Here is an 18516-nt window from a genome sequence, read left to right as displayed (position 1 = left end):
GACTCTTTGTGACCCCATGAACCACAGCATGCCAGGTCTCTCTATCTATCACCAACTCCCGGAGTCCATCCAAACCCATGTCCATCGAGTTGGTGATGCCATCCAACCATCTCATCCTCTCTCGTCCCCTTCTCCTCTTGCTCCCAATCCCTCCCAGCATAAGGGTCTTTTCCAATGAGTCAGCTCTTCGCATCAGGTGGCCAAAAGGTTGGAGTTTCAGCTTCAACATCAGTCCTTCCAATGAACACCCAGGACTGATCTCCTTTAGGATGGATTGGTTGGATTTCCTTGAAATCCAAGGGACTCTCAAGAGTCTTCTCCAACACCACAGTTCAAAAGCATCAATTCTTCAGCGCTCAGCTTTCTTCACAGTCCAACTCTCATATCCATTCATGACCACTGGAAAAACCATAGCCTTGACTAGATGGACCTTTGTTGGCAAAGTAACATCTCTGCTTTTGAATATGCTATCTAGGTTGGTCATAACTTTCCTTCCAAGGGGTAACCATCTTTTAATTTCATCACTGCAATCGCCATCCACAGTGATTTTGGAGCCGAGAAAAATAAAGGCAGCCACTGTTTTCACTGTTTTCCCTGTCTATTTGCCATGAAGTGATTGGACTGAATGCCATGATCTTAGTTTTCTGACTGTTGAGCTTTAAGCCAACTTTTTCACTCTCCTCTTTCACTTTCATCAAGAAGCTCACTGATTATTTAGAAGGTAAAAATGGTTCCCTACATATTATAGAATGCAAATTGGACTGGACTGACATTTCTAAAGTGGATGTTTGCTTAAACTTAAAATGACCAGCATTTTTGTCACTCCCTTTCTCGGATAATTACAACAATTACATTGTGAAGCAGAACTGATGTGAGAGATGCTACCATCCACCCCAGTTTCTACACATTAAAAAAGAGAGGCTTGAGTGAACTGCATGTCTTCTCAAAGCTTTATTATTATTTTTAGGCACTGACTGGGCATTTTGAGTTATCTCTCAATGAAAACTTAGGAAAGTTCCTATTAGTGACACAAAGAAAGACCTTTTATTATTTAAGGGAAAAAATAACCCCTGTAAAATATACATTGGCAAAAGGAAGAAAATTCTAACCCTACATACCTACCTTGTTTTATCTCTGTCAATACAACCAAGAGTTTGATTTAGGTTTACACACACATACAAAGGAAGATTCAAGTGTGAGAATAAAATAGTAAAACAAAAAAAAAATTTTTTTTCTGGGTTTCCCTGGTGATTCTGTGATAAAGAATCTGCCTGCCAATGCTGGAGCCATGGGTTTAATCTCTGCTCCAAGAAGATCCCCGATGACTTCAAGCAACGAAGCCCCTGAGCCACAGCTACTGAGCCTGTGCTCCAGAGCCTGGGAGCCCCAACTACTGCAGCCTGTGCACACTAGATCTTGTGCTCTGCATCGGGGAAGCCACCGCAATGAGAGGTACACGAAGCTAGAGAGCCGCCCTTGTTCATCAAAACTAGGGAAAAGCCTGTGCAGCAACAAAGACCCAACACAAACACAAATAAATATTAGAAACACATTATTATTACTATTATTTTTGCCACTCTCTGCGAGTATACATCCCATGTGTGATAAGCCTGAGATACCCAGTGACTGTATGCGAGATATACATTACAGTGAAAGTGAAAGTCACTTAGTCGTGTCTGACTCTTTGAGACCCTATGAACGATACAGTCCATGGAATTCTCCAGGCCAGAATACTGGAGTGGGTAGCCTTTCCCTTCTCCAGCGGATCTTCCCAACCCAGGGATCGAACCCAGGACTATCCCTATTTGTAGGCAGAGTCTTTACCAACTGAGCTACCAGGGAAGCCCACACATTATAGTATAATGTTCAAATGGCCTTCCCCTTACGCCCCCGTAGGCCCCCCTACCCCCCGCCAACCCCCCACTGCTGCAATAAGCTAATCCCTTTGGTTCCAGGTACTCATTCTGTGCTTAGTTCGCATTTCAGTCACCAAAATGAATGGATACACATGCTCTTTGATATCAAATTGACTTGCCTTCCTCTTGAATAGTGGCTGCAAAAACATATTCCTACTTTCAACATATCAGGTTTGCCCATTATGCGCAGAGAAGCAAGGCTGGCTTTTCTTCCCTGGGAAGAAGTTCTTCTGTATCAAGGGACACTCCAGGACAATGTGAAAATTAGAGGTCCGAAACATCTGACAAAGAATATTCAGTGTTCAGTGAGAGAGAATGAGAGCGAGTGTGTTCAGGAAAGGATGAGAAAGAGAGAAAGAAAAAATCCCTTTGTAAACAGCCATTGAAATGCGACTTCAAATAACCTGTGTTTCTGGGAAGAAAGCCTCTATGTAAAATAAAGTAGCTTCCCTCCAGTAAGTTCTAAATTAAGTTAATAAAAACAAATCGAAGCAGAGGGCCAAGCCTGCTTTCTGGAGGCCTCTGTGAGAGTGAGACTCAGGCAACCTTTTCCATGAGAAAAAAAAGGTTGATTGTGGGAATCTAATGATTTCTTTAGATTTATTTCTGCCTCAGACACATGGTGAATCAGGGAATCACGTCGCTGTTTCTCTCTTGTCTTCTCTCTCTTTAATCTTCCTTAAAATGTTTTCCCTTTCTCGTCTCAAAGTAAAACAAAGTTCCCCAATCTTCCCGCCTTTGGGGGTCAGTTGCAAGTGAGTAGATTTGTCATGGACCATTCACTGCTCTTGAATTAGAGAAGAGATGAGGCTGCTCAGGAATCTGTAGTAGAGATAAAAGTGGGTTGTCCAGCTGAAAAAAGAATCTGTTTTTCTTTGACTGCACCTCAGGAAAGGTCAAATAGGATTAAAAAAAATTTTTTTTTTCAGTTGACCAGAACAAAGATAGATGACTCGATTTTCAGGGCAAATTTGGTTATGTCAAACCAAGTAGCACCAGAAATATGATCGATTAACCTCTGGAGAGTCAGTGGCGTATTTCATTTCTCTCCCTTGGGCGTCACCATGGGTACGGTGCTGTCTTTCAGGATGATGGATTTACAGGGATTCCCAAATGTCTGTGAATGCCCTTCACCTACCTTGCTGAGATTAGTCATCTGAACAAATGGTTTGAAGGTTTTGTATGAAGATGCTATAAAAAGAGTCATTGGCGTCTCTTGTTTGTAGCAGTTATTAAGCATATGGGTTGTGTGCTGTGCTTGCTCTTCTTAGTCGCTCAGTAGTGTCTGAGACTTTGCAACCCCATGAACTATAGCCCATCAGGCTCTTCTGTCCTTGGGGATTCCCCAGGCAAGAATACTGGAGAGGGTTGCCATGCCCTTCTGCAGGGGATCAAACTCAGGTCTCCTACACTGAAGCCAGATTCTTTACCATCTGAGCCACCAGGAAAGCATATGGGTTGATGGGAGAGTTAAACTCAAGAATTGATGTCATTGAAAATAAGAGCCATGTACGAGAGTCTTGAATTATCTGGAGAGTTCAAATAGAGATGTCTAATTCGAAGACCTCGGTTTTCCTACAGATTTTCTGGGAGTATATTTTTCTATAGTTTGCCTTCCATGTGTTTTATTTTATGTATTTCTACCTGCTGTGCAGAATGGAGTTGGTAAGAAGGAATGTGGGAGAATAAAAGCAAAATGGAGATTGTTTGTAGAGAGTAAAAATAATCATGGAAAGCAGTTGTAATTCCCAATGTTCGGACCTAGTTTTGGTGGGGGGATAGCAAGGAGTATGCAAGCTGCTATCATCTTCTCTAAGTCTTTCCACATCACTACAGAGTGAAGTAAGAAAGAAAAAAACAAATATTGTATATTAGCACATATGTGTGGAATCTAGAAAGATGGTACAGATGGACCTGTTTGCAGGACAGGAATAAATATGCAGACATAGAGAGTGGACATGTAGGCACAGTGGGGAGGGGAAGGGAAGATAAATTGGGAGAGAGGCGCTGCCATATATACACCACCGTGTGTAAAACAGAGAGCTAGTGGGAAGCTGCCATATAGTACAGGGAGCTCTGGGATGACCTGCAGGGCTGGAATGGGGAGGGGTGGGAGGGAGGCTCAACAGGGAGGGGATATATGTAGACATACAGCTGATTCACTTTGTTGTACAGCAGAAAGCAAACAACATTGTAAAGCAGTATATTCCAATTGAAAAAAAAAACACACACACAAACAAAAAACAGAACAGGATACTTGCTGAAAATTGCATTCTTTATTTCCAAGGGAAATAACAAGTAAAATATATGAGAAACATATGTATATACTTAAGAATCTTCTATTGAGGTATTGCTACATATTATGGACTGAATTAGTTACAATGATCTTTTTGAACAGTCTACTCAGAACATGATAATTGGGGTGGGGTCAAATGATCACAGAGACTGTGTAATACAAGGTGATAAACCTAAAATTGGAGAATTTTAAATTAAACACTGCCAGGAGGACAGAAGAATGGATTGATCTACCAAGGAAGGGGAAAAGGAGTAGGGTGTTAAGTGGAGAGGATCTTGCTAAAGGTGAAAGCATGAGTAAGATACAAGCTTTTCAGTGGAGACACAGACATAGAGAAAGAACAGTGGACATGGGGAGGAGGAGAGGAAGGAGAGGGTGGGATGTATGGAGAGAGTAATATGGAAACATATATTACCACGTGTGAAATAGACAGCCGATAGGAATTTGCTGCGTGACTCATGGGACTCAAATCAGAGCTCTGTAACAACCTAGAGGGGTGGGATGGGGAAGGAGGCGGGAGGGATCTTCAAGAGGGAGGGGACATAGATACACCTATAGCTGACTCATGTTGATGTTTGACAGAAACCAACACAAGAAAGTAGTTACATACTGTCCAGTCAGAGAAGGCTCTGGCACCCCACTCCAGTATTCTTGCCTGGAAAATCCCATGGATGGAGGAGCCTTGTAGGCTGCAGTCCATAGGGTCACTAAGAGTCGGATACGACTGAGCGACTTCACTTTCACTTTTCACTTTCATGCATTGGAGAAGGAAATGGCAACCGACTCCAGTGTTCTTGCCTGGAGAATCCCAGGGACGGAGGAGCCTGGTGGGCTGCTGTCTATGGGGTCACACAGAGTCAGACATGACTGAAGTGCCTTAGCAGCAGTAGCAGCAGCAACACAATCCTGCAAAGCAATATATCCTTAAATTAAAAATAAATAAATTTAATTTTAAAAATGTAGACTTTTTAAAGAAAAAAGATAAAGAAAATGAGGAAGCAGGTTAAGAGGAGGAGAGGAGGTTGTGGGCGATAAATTCCTTCATTCAACAAATATATATATAGTGCCGACCATATGCTGGGCGTTGTTCTAGCGTATTTTGGCTGGTGGCGTTCTCTGGATATGTTCCTTGAGAAACCTTGTGGGAAGATAGTGAACAAGATAAATAATGCTAAATATTGAAGAAAAAAAATAAAGCAGGGAAAGGAATGGGAAGTCTGGAGGAAGAGAGCTCTTTTAGGTAGGTGATCAAGAATGTTTTCACTAAAAACCAAAATTTGAGTAGCAGTCTGAAGGGAACAAGGAGATTTGCAGGTGGCTCAACGGGTAAAGAATTCTGCTTGCAGTGCACGAGATGTGTGTTCAGTCCCTGGCTTGGGAAGATCCCATTTAGAAGGGCATGGAAACCCACTCCATTATTCTTGCCTGGAGAATTCTATGGACAGAGGAGTCTGGTGGTCTACAGTCCATGGGGTCGCAAAGAGTCAGACACGACTGCAGTGACTGAGCATGCATGCTGAAGGGACAAAGGAGCAAGCCTGGCTCCTGGGGAAAGAATATTCTAGACAGGACAAGCGAAGGCCCCAAGGTGAAAGTAGGTCTGGAAGAGCTCCGGACTGCTGTGGCTGGAGCAGAGAGGAGGGTGGGGGTGACTGTGAGGGCTGAGATTTGCCCAACATGTGGCCAACATTTAGTTGTTGAATGAAGGAACTTATAGCCCACAGCCTCCTCTCCTCCTCTTAACCTGCTTCCTCATTTTTTCACCCGTTTTCTTTAAAAATGGAAGAGCTTTGAATTGGAGGCAAGACATTGGTCTTTCCTGTGAATGAGAAGGCAAGATGCTGGAAGGTTTTGAACAGAGCTGTGATGTGGTCTGGTGTGATTTCATAGGCTCTCCCTAGCTGCCGCCCTGAGAACTTCCATTTTTGTGCCACTTTACAGGTGTAAAGTGCTTTCACACACCACACTGCACAGCTCCTCATTCCCCCAAGGAAGTAACACAAGTAAAGCTTGTGTCCAAATAACCAATTTGACTTTTTTTTTTTAAAGATTTTTTTTTGATGTGGATCATTTTTTAAAGTCTATATTGAATTCATTACAATATTGTTTCTGTTTTAAATTATTATTATTATTATTATTATTATTTTTTGGCCAAGAGGCCTGTGGGATCTTAGGTCCCTGACCAGGGATCAAACCTACACCCCCTGCATTGGAAAGAGAAGTCTTAACCACTGAACTGCCAGGAAACTCCCCTGGCCTGAAATTTTATAGCTAAGTCTAGTCAAGGCTATGGTTTTTCCAGTGGTCATGTATGGATGTGAAAGTTGGACTGTGAAGAAAGCTGAGCACTGCAGAATTGATGCTTTTGAATTGTAGGGTTGGAGAAGACTCTGGAGAGTCTCTTGGACTGCAAGGAGATCCAACCAATCCATTCTAAAGGAGATCAGTCCTGGGTGTTCTTTGGAAGGACTGATGCTAAAGTTGAAGCTCCAATACTTTGGCCATCTCATGCGAAGAGTTGACTCATTGGAAAATACTCTGAGGCAGTGAGGGATTGGGGACAGGAGGAGAAGGGGACGACAGAGGATGAGATGGCTGGATGGCATCACTGACTCGATGGACAGAAGTTTGAGTGAACTCTGGGAGTTTGCGATGGACAGGGAGGCTTGGCGTGCTGCAATTCATGGGGTCACAAAGAGTCGGACACGACTGAGCAACTGAACTGAATAAGTAGCTAATAAGGAGTTACATCAGAATCCATCACCCTTGGCAGGATCTAAATTGGAACTGTTTCCATCACACGCCGTTGTCCCCATGGTTGTAGGAAACACACAGGGACACACAGATAAATGGAAACTGCAAAAGTCCCAATTTGTTTATTTCATTTCCTCTTTCTCTCCTTTTCTTTTCTCCTTCCACCAAAACATGTTGTTTAGGAAGTTGCTGTCCCCACCTCCTACTTCAAATGCTGTTTTGATGAAATACAGCATCTGAATGATTAGATGGGTGAAATCAAGCTCTAAATCATTGATGTCGATGATCAAATGATTGACACCTAAGCATTTAGCGCTTCTTAAAGGTTGGAAATAGGTTGGGGGCTGGAGCTGGTCTTGACTTTCAGTCTCAGAAAGTAATTCTAGCAAAATCATGTAGATGCACCTGCGCACGTGTGTGCTAAATCACTTCAGTCATGTCTGACTCTTTACAACGCTATGGTCTGTAGCCAGGCTCCCCTGTTCATGGGATTCTCCAGGCAAGAACACTGGAATGGGTTGTCATGTCTTCTCAGGGAATCTTCCCAACCCAGGGATTGAACCCAGTCTCCTGCATTGTGGATGGATTCTTTACCACTGAGCCACCAGGGAAGCTAGATGTACCTGGCTGCTCAGGATTTGGGGGGTAGAAAGCCAATTTCAAGTTAAGGATAGATGGTGTGTATGTGTGTGTGTTGGGGAAGGGGGGGGTGTAAAATTTCTTCCCATGTACTTCCTAGCTGACTATACTATTGCATTGAAAGGGGTAAGTGTATATGGGTAATGGATCATGTTTCCAATTCTTTCTTGTCTTCACCAGAAACATTTACTGGATTCGAGGAAAAAAATTGTTATTTTTAATGTTCAATGCTTTTTATGAATTTTTACCTTTTTTGGAGTTTTGTGTTAAAATTGCTCATTTTTAGCTCTTTAGTTGAAATGTATGAAATGTAATTAGTGCACTTAAATCTTGATGAATGTTTACAAAAATAAAGCTGTGGAACCACTACCCAGACCAAGATGTATAATTTTTTCCAGCACCCTAAAGGGCTCTTATGTGCCCTTTCCCATCGACTGGCCCTATTTTAACTCAGAAGCTTATCTGTGGTTTTGGCCGTATCTTTGACTTTCCATTTTGGCTTGTCTTTGGCAAAAATTCATTCTGGTTCAAAATAGAATAGGTTGTGATTGTATGGTTATTATCAATGTCTCTTAGAAACATCTCTTTTTGATGAAACTATGTAAGAAAACACTAATTATATTTATTTGTCATCCATGTGTGCTAACCAATAAAAGAGGATTTAGGGTCAAATACCACTAATTTTTTTTTATTCAACACAAAAATATGACAACAAGCACTTGGAGACATAGTGCCAAACCCAAACTGCCTACTGCCCTCCCGCTTATCATATGTTCTAAGCCCACAGAATTGAAGAACTTAATGGAGCCCTCTGTTAGGGAAAAAAATAATCCTCATCACTTTTTAAATTTCTTGATATGGAATGTTTACCTAGCCACAAGTAATGTGGAGGAAGCTATTTTCAGCCATTTTTCATTCTACTCAAGCTAAAGAGAAAAATGACTGTGACTCCTGGTTGGGAAGAACAATCAATACCCAGCTACCAAAACATCAGTATCAACTATAGGTGTAGATTATCAACCAGTGATCACATTTGTCATCTTCTCTTACTGAATGAAGCCCATTATAAATGGGCTTCCCACGTGGTTCAGTGGTAAAGAATCTGCCTGCCAACGCAGGAGATGTTGATTCGATCCCTGGGTCAGGAAGACCCCCTGGAGAAGGAAATGAAAATCTACTCCAGTATTCTTGCCTGGAGAGTCCCATGGACAAAGGAACCTGGCTGGCTATGGTCCAGAGGGTTGCAAAGAGCTGGACCCAACTGAGCTACTGAGCATATATGCATGTATATAGTATATACATGTATAGCTCATTGACCAGTGGTCATGTTTCAGTTCAGTCACTCAGTTGTGTCTGACTCTTTGCGACCCCATGAATCGCAGCACACCAGGCCCCCCTGTCCATCACCAATTCCTGGAGTTCACTCAAACTCACATCCATCGAATCAATGATGCCATCCAGCCCTCTCATCCTCGGTCATCCCCTTCTCCTCCTGCCCCCAATCCCTCCCAGCATCAGAGTCTTTCCCAATGAGTCAACTCTTCGCATGAGGTGGCCAAAGTACCAGAGTTTCAGCTTTAGCATCATTCCTTCCAAAGAAATCCCAGGGCTGATCTCCTTCAGAATGGATTAGTTGGATCTCCTTGCAGTCCAAGGGACCCTCAAGACTCTTCTCCAACACCACAGTTCAAATGCATCAATTCTTCGGCACTCAGCCTTCTTCACAGTCCAACTCTCACATCCATACATGACTACTGGAAAAACCATAGCCTTGACTAGACAGACCTTAGTTGGCAAAGTAATGTCTCTGCTTTTGAATATGCTATCTAGGTTGGTCATAACTTTTCTTCCAAGAAGTAAGCGTCTCTTAATTTCATGGCTGCAGTCACTATCTGCAGTGATTTTGGAGCCCAAAAAAATAAAGTCTGACACTGTTTCTACTGTTTCTCCGTCTATTTCCCATGAAGTGATGGGACCGGATGCCATGATCTTCATTTTCTGAATGTTGAGCTTTAAGCCAACTTTTTCACTCTCCTCTTTCACTTTCATCAAGAGGCTTTTTAGTTCCTCTTCACTTTCTGCCATAAGGGTGGTGTCATCTGCATATCTGAGGTGATTGATATTTCTCCCAGCAATCTTGATTCCAGCTTGTGTTTCTTCCAGCCCAGCATTTCTCATGATGTACTCTGCATAGAAGTTAAATAAGCAGGGTGACAATATCCAGCCTTGACGTACTCCTTTTCCTATTTGGAACCAGTCTGTTGTTCCATGTCTAGTTCTAACTGTTGCTTCCTGACCTGCATACAGATTTCTCAAGAGGCAGGTCAGGTGGTCTGGTATTCCCAACTCTCTCAGAATTTTCCACAGTTTGTTGTGATCCACACAGTCAAAGGCTTTGGCATAGTCAATAAAGCAGAAATAGATGTTTTTCTGGAACTCTTGCTCTTTTGATGATCTAGTGGATGTTGGCAATTTGATCTCTGGTTCCTCTGCCTTTTCTAAAACCAGCTTGAACATCAGGAAGTTCACTGTTCACGTATTGCTGAAGCCTGGCTTGGAGAATTCTGAGCATCATGTTTACTATCTCTTTTTTACTGACCATTTTCACATTTGTATTTTTGATAATGTATATTTAATTCATATATATATTTATACATGTGGTAAACACCAATTTCTTAAAGGGCATTGATAAATATGTTTTGTGCATTTTTTTTCATACTTAGCACCTGGTTTTGGAATTTTAGGAATTTTTTAATTCTTAAAAAAATATTTGAATGTTCTGTTGAGTGCCAGGTCTACTGTCATAGTCGTGAACAAATAGACAAAGTCATGAGAGCCTTGAGCCAACCACCTTTGTTGTCATAAGTAAACTTGTACCCAACAATGTGGATTTTGGTTTTCTGCTGAATCTTGTTTCCTCCTTGATCTTCTGGTGGTTTTCTGTTGTAATAGATTCACTTTCCTTACTAAGAGATGTGGTGTTCATGAACTGAGGAACAGCGAGGATAATTTGGATTCAAGCTCATTTGTCTTCTTTTCTAATTATCAATATATTTTTAGAAAGTGGCATGAAGTCAATAAATGTTTCTTTGTTATTCCTGTTATCTCTCTCAACTGGAATGTACAATGTGAATTTTTTGAAGGGAGGGGGACTTAGTGGGGAAGAACTTTACTGGGAAAAAGTCATCTTTCTTATTTTCAATAAGTGGGTTATATGTCTCCCAGAACTCATCCTGCCAAGTTCTGTCCAGAGTCTCTTTGATGTGCTTTCACTGCCTTATATGGCTGTGGGAAGGATTAATTAATTAGCACTTATAAAGAGCTTTGAAGATGAAAGTGCTTTGTTTGTGCCACCATATTCTCTTGGCTTTCCCAGTCTCCAGATTTTATTGTGTAGAGGGCTCTCCCCACCCCTCTTCACCAAGGCCAAGACTATGTTTGGACTTGTAGGGATAGTTTACTGAGCTTTCAAAGAAAGCAAGCCTAGGTTTTGTGTTAGAGAATAAAACAGACCCAATGGAAGCATTCCTTTTACTCCTGGTCTTGCCTAAACATAGACATTCCATTTTCGGTCAAACTCTTCGACTTCAGATATTTTTTGAGTCAGTGGGCACTGTATTCGGTAATGGTTTTATATCTTCCAAGCCTTTTTATAACCTCAAATGCCCTTTCCACCATATGACAATGTCAAAGTTGATCATCTTCAGTAACATTTACTCCTTATCCCCACATTCATCCCATGGAACTGGAGGACTAGCCTTTCACACTCCCTGCAGTTGGCACTTCTCACAGTGTGGTTCAAACCTGACTTTTTCAGAAAGGAATCTACATCTTCAGAATATCTCTGCTGAGTTCTTCCTGAAACCACATAGAGAACATTATGGTGTCAACATTCTTTCCAGTTGGAATGTGCCTTCTCATACTAACATGCTACCTAGAAAGTAGACTGGTCCTGATGGGTTCTTGAATGTGGTTGGTAGAATAGATACAGCCATTGGGAATTTCCTGGCCGTCTTAGGGCTCTGTGTTTCCATTCTGGCCTGGGTTCAATCCCTGGTTGAGGAACTAAGATCTCACAAGCTAGGCAGCATGGCCAAAAGAAAAAAAAGAAAAAGAAAAAGCTTAAGAAAGCAGTTAAAAAAATAAACAAACAGACGCAGCTATAGATTCCACTCAGGACTGTCATGTGAGCATGACCTTTCTATTGACAGTACCATGGAGTCTTCCCACGAATACTTGTGAGTATGAAGACCAGCCTCAAAGCCCCAGGGGACTTGCTCTTTTGGGGAGAAAGGGAAGCTCATGTATTTATCCTCCAACTCCTATCTGTACTGACTAAGCGTTGTTTTTAGTATTAACCTCTGACACAAGGAGATCAAACCAGTTAATTTTTAAAGGAAATCAATCTTGAATATTCATTGGAAAGACTGATGCTGAAGCTGAACCTCCACTACTTTGGCCACCTGATGCAAAGAGCTGACTCACTGGAAAAAACCCTGAATCTGGGAAAGATTGAGGGCAACAGGAGAAGGGGGCAGCAGAGGATGAGATGGTTAAATAGCATTACTAAGTCAGTGGACATGAATTTGAGCAAACTCTGGGAGATAATGAAGGACAGAGGAGACTGGTGTGCTATAGCCCATGGGGTCCCAAAGAGTGGGACACAACTTATTCACTGAACAACAACATCCTGATACCTCTGACCTGCCCTGAGCCTACAGAGAACATTTCCAAAAGAAACAAACAAGCCAAGCACCCAAACAAAAACCCTTACAGTCACAAGTGTTTGTAATAGGCGGCCATCCATGGGCATGATGAGTTCAGGGAGCAGTAGGCAGGTTCTGCTGCAATTGGGGATGGACTGGGAGGGTGGAGACAGAGGAGAGGAAAGGAGTAAAGGGATTGGCATGTATTGAGTGTCTAATATATACTGAACACCAAGTGTTTTAGTGTGTGTGTGAGTGTGTATTTCAGTCTCCTTTCATCGTTACAACTTTCACACAAAGAAACTGAAATTCGATCCAGCTCTTCGTTATATCATCTAGATGCAAAGTCATTCCACACTTAGCAAGTAAACCTGGGGCTTTAATGGGGGCATGGTTGAAACAGTGGCCTGTGGTGTGTTTGGACAGATCATCTCATCTAAACGATGTGCTTTGTTTCTGAATTTGTGCTTTCATTCTTTCCCTCATTTGGAAGGAGTAATCAATCGTTTTTTTTTAAGTCCCCTGCAGGCTTATAGGCTGTGCATGGAAATAAAAATAACTAAAAGAATAATGAATTGTGTTAACAAAGGATATTATTATCTCTGCTAATTATTTATGTTGTGAGAAACTCAAATGCAAGATTTGCTATGATTACCCTGTAAAGCTGCAAAAAGAAATCATCACACTCATCCTGTCCCACATGATTCTCTCCCTCCCTTCTCCTTGTACTTTTTCTGGAGCCTCATCCTTTGGGTCTCCTACCTGTGCTCAGTGTTTTCAGATGCTGCCTTTCTGGGGCTCTGACTGGTAACACTGATAAACTCTGGCCTCCCTAGTTGGAACTCTACCCTTCTCTTTCAATGCATCATTTCACCCCCTTTCCTTAAAGGTCCCTTTCTCTATCTACTCACATCATCACATAGCTCAGGCAGTTGTTGTGTTGTTTCTGGCTTTCTTCTGCCTTCCTTGGTGCCCTTCTCTTCTGTGTCCTAATCCCCAGGCAGTTGGCACCAACCCCAGTTAATCTGATCAAGATCATTCTGGTGAATGCTCTCAAAGGGAGGGACCAGAGCTGCAGGAGGCCCTGCAAGCAAGCTCCTCCTTGCTTCCCTCCCTCCCATTCTCTTTGAATGGTTGTATTCTGTTAATGATTTTCCAGTTTTGGTTTCATGTTTTAAAAATATAAGATATAAAAATAACAGTAAAGACGCCTCTGAAAGAACAGAAATGAACACCCTAATCCCTCCCACCATCTTGACACACTAGTTGTTTGCTTTCTGCTTTTTTCCTGTTAGTCTTTATTCTAGCATGGTGTTTCGATTTCTGCATTTTAAAACTTAGCTTTATTCCAGAATCATTTAAGATCTATTTCTACACAATCATCATAATTGTCCTGTTTAATAACCAATTACTATTCCATTGTTCTAGTGGCCCTCTATTTAAGAATTGTCTTCACTGAGATAAGTTTTTCTTTCTTTAGGACAAAAACCCAAGAGTACAATTGCTGGGCTGTGTGATAAATCTATTTTTAGTTTTAAAAGAAACTGCCAAATTATTTTCCTGAGGAGCTGTAGCATTTTACATTCCCACGAGCAATGCGTGAGAGACCCACTTTCTCCACAACCTTCTCAACACTTGGTATTTATTATTCTCATTATTTAAAATTTTATTCATTCTAATAGGCTTGTCTTTGATAATCTCAGATTAAGCCTATTGTTCAACTGAGTATTAATAGAGCCTCTTCCATCTTCTTAGGGTACTGTTTCTTTAATGCAACATCTGGTCACCCCACTAAATCGTATAAGAGTAGCTAGCTACTTTGTCTCTACTCACTAAAGTTTTAGCTGTTGGTGGTTCTAATTTACATTTCCTTAATGGCCAGCAATATTGAATATCTTTTCATGGGCTTTTTTTTTTTTTTTCTTCTAGTTTCGTTGAGATAAGACTGATATACAGCATTGCATAAGTTTGGGCTTCCCAGGTGGCACAGTGGTAAAGTATCTGCCTGCCAATGCAAGAGACACAAGAGATGCAGGTTGGATCCCTGGGTCAAGAAGATCCCCTGGCATAGGAAATGGCAACCCAATCTGGTATTCTTGCCTGGAAAATTCCATGGACTCAGGAGCTTGGCGAGCTGCAGCCCATGGGGTCTCAAAGAGTTGGACATGACTGAGCAACTGAGTGTACTCCCACACACACACATACACATTGTAAAAGTTTATTGTATAAATTTATGGTATACAGCATGATGATTTGACTTACATAAATTAATAAACATTTACCACAAGTTCATTCATAAGTTTAGTGAACATCCATCATCTCATGTAGACAGAAAAAGAAATAGAAAAAATATTTTCTCCTTGTGATGAGAGCTCTTGTGATAGATAGAGACCTATCTATCTGGCTATTACACTTCATTTATCCATTCATCTGTTGATGGGCACTTAGGTTATTTCCATACCTTGACTATTGTAAATAATGTGCAATGAACACAGGAGCAAAAATATTTTTTCAAGTGTTTTTGTTTTCTTCACATATACAGTATTGGTACCATGTATAAAATAGATAACTAATGGGAACATACTTTATAGCACAGAGAACTCTGCTTAATGCCCTGTGGTGTCCAGAATGGGAAGGAAATCTAAAAGGGAGAGGATATATGTATATATGTATATACATGGCTAATTCATTTTGCTGTACAGTAGAAACTAACATTGTAAAGCAGTTATACCCCAATAAAAATTAATTAAAAAGTAAAATGATTTGGATATAAATGCTAGGTAAGTGCAGAGTACCCTGAGAGGATAAAAGAAATGTATTCTACCCTGAGTGTAGTGGGCAGGGAAAGGGTAGATGAGTGCTTTTGAGTGAGTTCTAAAAAAAAAAAAATGCCAAACTCATACATTGTGAGTAGCGTAGGCAGGTGATGGATATTGGTGGTGTTATCTGAGTTAACATATCAGGATATCTGTGGAATGGTTTTGAAATGATGTTGTTTATACCTTGGTTTGAAAAGTCACAGTTTATTCTTTTGTGTGTCTATGTCTCCTCTGAAACATTGACAGAGAAACTTCTGTCACATACTACTCTTTCAGTAGGTAAAGATAGAAGTGGGACTTCCCTGGTGAACAGTGGGTAAGAGATTCTGCCTGCCGATGCAGGGGACACGGGTTCCATCCCTGGGCCAGGAAGAGCCCACATGCCTTGTGGACTAAGGCTGTGAACTGCAACTCCTGAAGTGCGTATGCCAAGAGTCTGTGCTCTCACACGAGAAGCCGCTGCAGTGAGGAGCCAATGAGAAACCCACGAGGAGCAATGAGGACCCAGTGCAACGAAAAACGACATCAATGAAACAAAATTAAAAAAGGGGGAAATGACCTGAACACACGTGTCAACGGAACCTGGAGCACTGCTTGACGTCCAAGTCTCATCTTCATTTCTGAAGCAACTTTGCTCTCATTTGCCATCATGTCCCTGAATAGAATAGATGTTTATTACTTACTGGTAAATATCTGATTTATAGCAAGTAACTAGAGGAGGCATAAAGAGACACTTAGTTCTGACACTACAGATGAAATTCCTGAATATTATATGAGAAGTCAAGTGAATGGTCTGGGTAATATAGCATTAAACTCTGAGCAATTATTATCAGAACAAGATATGGTTGCCTCTATTTAGATGGTGGCAGAGTGTTTCGAGTTATATTACTAGCTGCTCTAGAGGGGTTTGAAGAAAAACAATAGAGGATTCGGTTAAAATTAAATAGATATTCAAAAGTCCCTTCTAACCCAGCTTGAATTAGAACCAGAGAAGGTGGAAAAGAGAAAGAAGCCTATGAATGTCATATTTATTTTAACTATGTTGATACCGTGAAGAAGAAATATTAAAACTTTGGGGAGGAGTGGTATTCTGGGGAGTCTGGGGGTTATCTGCTTTCAAACCCAGCTTTGAATCCTGACATGAATCTTGGTGCTGCTGTGCACACCCATGGCCTTGACTACTTCTTTATTCTCTGTGATTCAGTTTCCTCTGTCTCAAAATGGGGATATTAGTATTAAAACCGACTCCATAGTCTGATTGCAAGGATCAAATGAGAAAACCCATGCAAAGAATTGAAAACAGCAGCTGGTACGTAGTAAGCCCACAATATGTGTTGATTTTTATTTGTACTGTCTAAAAACATGTAGTTCTAAGTCAACTTTTCAATAGAACAGGTTTTTGAAATTTACACACAACATCATACGTAACATCTTGGTTTCCATCATGGCTTCTCAAACTGTTAAGAAGGAACAGTTTTCAAAGATTTTAATTTCTAATGTACCTAACTGGACTGTTTCTTTTGTAAAACCCTTAAATTTTGCTGACAAAATATGAAATTGCTGTAAGAATTTCTAAATGTTTCATCTTACTTTTCTTCTTATCTCCTCATTGACCAGAAACATCAGTTCATGTACCAGTACCACTCCATCAGTGACTGAGTAGCATTGGCCTAGATTTCACCCTTTGCCCTTTGTGGCCTATTGTTCAGCATCTCTTTACCTTTGCCCTGGAAATGGCATCTCTTTTGCCTTTGGGAACTGCCCCTCCTCCATCCCATATGCTCCAGTGAGGTTCCAAAGCAGAGTGCCCTGCCCCTCCTGAAATACAGGGTGGATCCATCATGGTCCTGGCAGGAAACAGATGGCATCTTCAAATAGGGTAATGTGAGGACAATTTAATAACGGCAGTGTTTACATGGTTAGGGAGCAGGATTTGAGAAACAAACAAGAGATAACACAGTACTTTGGAACCGGGAAACCTGGGATACGATGGCTTCCTCTAAGCATAAATGGTGAGAGGAGGAAGTGGTTACCAGGGTCTGGTGAGAGCCGGTGATGGAAAGGCTTCCTGATAGTAGCTGAGGTGTTGAGAAGTGTGATGATTCAGGGGCCCAAGTGCCATAAACCCACCCTTTTCCCTTTCACTAATTTCATGTAATTGTTTCCCACTGGCTACATCCAACTGAAAGCCAGAGAGAAGGGCACACTGAATGCTTTCCATTCACCAGCCTCTTGGGCAGAGAGCAGACACAGGCAGCAAGTGGATCACAGGATCACCAACCCCTGTGCTTTCCCTGAGCCTGGAGGGTTTTCTGGGAGAAGGACCTGGCTAAAGCCAGGCCTGTCCCAGGCAAGCTGGGCAGATTGATCACCCTAGATCTGGAGGAGCAAAGAGAGGGTGACTTGGGGTCCCAGTTTGATCTATCACAGTGTCTGCATTTTCTCAGCCACAACAGTGTGTTTGTTTTGTCTGTTCATCACCCAAAGCAGTTTGTCTGTGCATGTGCGCTCGCTGGCTTGTATTCACATGGGGGTCATAGGTAATCTGATTCAAATAAGTCTAATAATAAATGCTGAGTCTTTAAGGGCTCAGTGAAACCATCGGGTGTTCTGGGCAGGGGATTGCTCTACAGGGATGATGGGCATAATCACACTCAAACTGACCAGTGGTCCTCAGTTTTGGCTCCACTCTGGAATCATCTGTGCCTGCCTGCTAAGTTGCTTCAATCGTCTCTGACTCTTTGCAGTAATATGGATTGCAGCCCACCAGGCTCCTCTGTCCATGGGATTATCCAGGCAAGAATACCGGAGTGGGTTGCCACGCCCTTCTCCAGGGGATCTTCCTGACCCAGGAATCGAACCCACTTCTCTTATGTCTTCAGCATTGGCAGGTGGGCTCTTTACTACTAGCGCCACCTGCAAAACCATCTGAGGAGCTTATAAATTACTGCTGCCTGGGCTCATTTCCCTAAGACTCTGATCTATTGGTGGTGATGTGGTCTAGATGGATTCAATGTGCAGTTGAGGTTGAAAACTAAGATGACTTCAAATGAGGACCGTAAGGGACTTGCCAACAGTTGAGCAGTGCTTCAGTTTACTGCCAGGGATGCTGGATGCAAGCTGAGAACCAGTGATGGACGTTATTACCCATCAAGTGGGACCAGGGATTTGTGGGAACATCCTGCCTTGGTAGGAGGAAGACACTGCACGAGTCAGGCTCTCTTGGGGACCCCATCTGGAGAGAGCAAGGGGAGTCAAGGCTCTTCCAACAGCCTCGGACCGTAAAGTTTAGGAATATGGGGCTGGGTCTTTAGTGGGAGGTTCTGTCATGCCTCTCATGTCTGAGGGAACAGTTGCCTCCTAAGTCTGGCAGCGTCCCTGTCCCA

Source organism: Ovis canadensis, chromosome 2 (genome assembly GCF_042477335.2).
Source record: "Ovis canadensis isolate MfBH-ARS-UI-01 breed Bighorn chromosome 2, ARS-UI_OviCan_v2, whole genome shotgun sequence".
In the NCBI taxonomy this organism is placed as follows: Eukaryota; Metazoa; Chordata; class Mammalia; order Artiodactyla; family Bovidae; genus Ovis; species Ovis canadensis.
This window is presented reverse-complemented; position numbering follows the sequence as displayed.